The 3,526-nt window shown below is 41.3% G+C and overlaps 1 pseudogene; it reads left to right on the forward strand.

Moving 5' to 3' along the window:
* Positions 1 to 2,659: 2,659 nt before the first annotated feature.
* On the forward strand, positions 2,660 to 2,983 carry LOC110322613 (annotated as a pseudogene).
* Positions 2,984 to 3,526: the final 543 nt, after the last annotated feature.

The following is a 3,526-nucleotide window of genomic DNA, read 5'->3' on the forward strand; positions in this document are numbered from 1 at the left end:
AGTCGGGTGCTCTTACCCACTGAGTCATCTCACCAGCCCTCCCCCTGCTTTTTTTTGTCTGCATAAGTTAGTTACCCAGGATAGCCTTGAACTCATTTCGTAGCTCAGACAGTCTTTGCCTCAGCCTCCTGGGTAGCTAAGATTACAGGCCTGTCCCCACCTGTATGTTAAGCAGAGATCCAGTAATAGCTTTGTGTCTTTGAAATGATCATCTGATGATCTTTTCCTGTGTCTGACAAGATAGTCAGTTTTCCAAGGTTATGGTAAAATTCTCTTCTAAAACAAACAGCTGGAGAGATGGTTCAGTGGTTAAGAGCACTGGCTGCTCTTCCAAAGGACCCAGGTTCAATTCCCAGCACAGCAGCTCCCAACTGTCTGTAATTCTAGTTCCTGGGAATCTGACACCCTCATACCAATGCACATAAAATAAATTAAAAACAAACACACACTAAGGCTCAGGCGGCGTCTCAGTGATGCAAGTCCCGGGACCTGAGTTCCATTTCCAGAACCCACATAAAAACAGCTGGACACAGCATCCCAGTGCTGGCAAGGAAGAGATGGTAGATCCCTGGGGCTTGGTGGCCAACCATCCTAGCCTATTAGGCGAGCTCCAGGTCAGTGAGAAACCCTGTCTCAAAGTACTAAGTGGACAACATCAGCGGAACAATAGCTGAGATTGTCCTCTCTGGCTTCCACATGTGGAACACACTTGTGAACATGAATACACAGCACCTTGGATTTCACCACTTGGGACCCTGATGCAGGAGAATGGCTAGTCTAGGCTGCCCAGATCAAAGCCAACCATCTTAACTTTAAAAGTTAAATAATAACCCCAACAAAAACAAAGACCCCCCCCCCCAAATTCTTGTATCTGTAGCTAAAAGCTAATCTCCCCCAAGGTTTCTCACTGGACAGGGATCTGACACACTCCTTGGATTAGATAAAGTACTGACTGAGCGGTTGAGATCATTTTGCTTAAACCCCATCGGTCTTCTAACCATTTTCAGCTCTTGCTTTTGCCTGTCTTTGGCTGAGCTGCAGGTCTTATGATGGATGTAAACGATCCATGCCAGGGTCCTTTCCAGTTTCTCTCAGCTTTGTTTTTTTTTTTCTCCTAGTTGGACTGTAATGCTGCATCCTTTGCATCTTACCTGGATATGTAGCCTGAGCCTCGTACTCTGAGCTCTATCTGGTCCAGTTCTATACTTCCTTTATTTCCACCCAATAATAACCAAAGATAATAACAATGTTCTTTCCTATCTTCTCCCTGCCTGATGCTCACATTCTTTACTTTTCTGACACAGGGTATTGCTAAGGACCCCAGGCAGACCTGTCAGGAGCCATCTAGGATAGATTAAAGGCTAGCAGATGAGATGCCCCACCGTTGTTTGTTTTTGTTTTTGTATGGTCTGTGATGGGTGAGCTGTGACAGGCAAGGCCCAAGAGACTTCATTCCAGGATTACTTCTTGCTATTAATATGCCTCTCCTATCACTATTATACAATCTAACAATCTCTGTGCATCAGCCTACCCTACTGGACAAATTTCCTGCAGATTAACATGAAAATGAACTTTCATGAATTAATGCTGTTTAGATGAGTTAATGATTTTATAGAATTCCTGATTTGATTCAAATAATTTTAGGAAGAAAACTTTAGGAGATGGCTTTATAATAAATTTAGAATCAAGATTCAAATAATTTTAGGAAGAAAGTTTTAAGAGATGGCTTTATAATAAAGTCATCAAGAGTAGAATGTGCTCACTCCTCATAACAGTAAGTAAAGACTGCATCACAAGAAATACAGGGAGCTTTCATAATTACACTAAAAAGAGAAATAGGCTTATGACAAATTTGTGTTCAAGGAAAAACATTCAGGTCCAAGGATGAAGCCACGGGTATGCACCATGATAAGGTAAGACCATGTAAAAACTGTTGCTTTGAACTTACAATAAGCTTACAGTGTGAAACACTGCTTTGAACTTGTGATTGATACTCTTTTGTAACTCCCCTTTTAACATTTTTATCTAGGAGGTAATCTTTCTTACAGAGAGAACATTTCTAACCTATAAGAAGGTTGAAAGCAATAAAGGAAGGTAGTGTAGCTATTTTCCACTTCACCCTGTGCGTGTGCTGCCTGTGTGAGTGACTTCTTTCCATTCTTTTCTCTCTGGTTCTAAGAGTTAATGAGCTTCAAGCCTCTCACCTGGCCAGCGAGGGGCTCCTTACTGACTCCATAGAAAGGAGCTCTAGTGATAAATCCTTTTACTTAATTCCCTGAAGCTAAACAGCAAGTCCTAACCATCAGATATTAATGCTTGTTTAAGCACGAATAATAAAAGAGATAGTTAAGTTTCCTTAGCACTTATTTAAGAATAAAGACTTAAGTTTTTCAGTGCTTATTTAAGCACAGAATCGCAATAGAGTCAATAAATAATCAAATTTTAGCTTTTCTTTCTTTCTTTCTTTTTTTCTTTTTTTCTTTTTGGTTTTTCAAGACAGGGTTTCTCTGTACAGCCCTGGCTGTCCTGGAGCTCACTTTGTAGACCAGGCTAGCCTCGAACTCAGAAATCTGCCTGCCTCTGACTCCTGAGTGCTGGGATTAAAGGCATGTGCCACCACGCCTGGCTAATTTTAGCTTTTCTAACTTGGGCTGGTAGAATGGCTCCAACAGAGAATGGTGACAAGAAGAAGGACTGTTTGGCCATCAACAAGGTGGTGACCAGAAAATACCATGGAATGGGCTGCAAGAAGTGTGCTCCTGGAGCACTCAAAGAAATCCAGAAACTTGCCACAAAGGAGATGGGACTCCAGATGTACAAATTGACACCAGGCTCAATAAAGTTGTCTGGGCCAAGGGAATAAGGAGTATTCCATATCACATCTAAGTATGTTTGTCCAGAAAACAAGCTCTACACATTGGTAACTTACGTGCCTGTTACCACATTCAAAAACCTACAGATGGTCAATATGGATCAGAATTAACCTGCTCCATGTCAAAGAAAGTTGCAGAACTAAAAATAAAACAATTAAATTTTAGCGCTTATTGAAGCACAGACAGTAATAAAGAGGTAATAAGAGTCAAGTCTCCAGCACTTATTAAAACACAGAACAGTAAGCCGAGCGTGGTGGCGCACGCCTTTAAGCCCAGCACTTGGGAGGCAGAGGCAGGCGGATTTCTGAGTTCGAGGCCAGCCTTGTCTACAGAGTGAGTTCCAGGACAGCCAGGGCTATACAGAGAAACCCTGTCTCAAAAAACCGAAAAAAAGAAAAACAAAAAACATAAAATAAGACAAAACAAAAAAAAAACACACACACACACAGAACAGTAAAGAAAGTTACATTTCCAGTATTAAATAAAGCACAGTTATGCAGTTTAATAGAGCACAGAGAATTATAAAGTAAAAATTAAGCACAGAGAGTTAAAGAGAAAAGAAGCCAATGGTTTCAGCCACAGAATGAGCGAGAGAATGCTGTTTCCAGGTGCTATCAGCTTCCAGCATCCAGTACAGCTAGAGAGCGTTAAAA

Source organism: Mus pahari, chromosome 5 (assembly GCF_900095145.1).
Source record: "Mus pahari chromosome 5, PAHARI_EIJ_v1.1, whole genome shotgun sequence".
Taxonomy (NCBI): domain Eukaryota; kingdom Metazoa; phylum Chordata; class Mammalia; order Rodentia; family Muridae; genus Mus; species Mus pahari.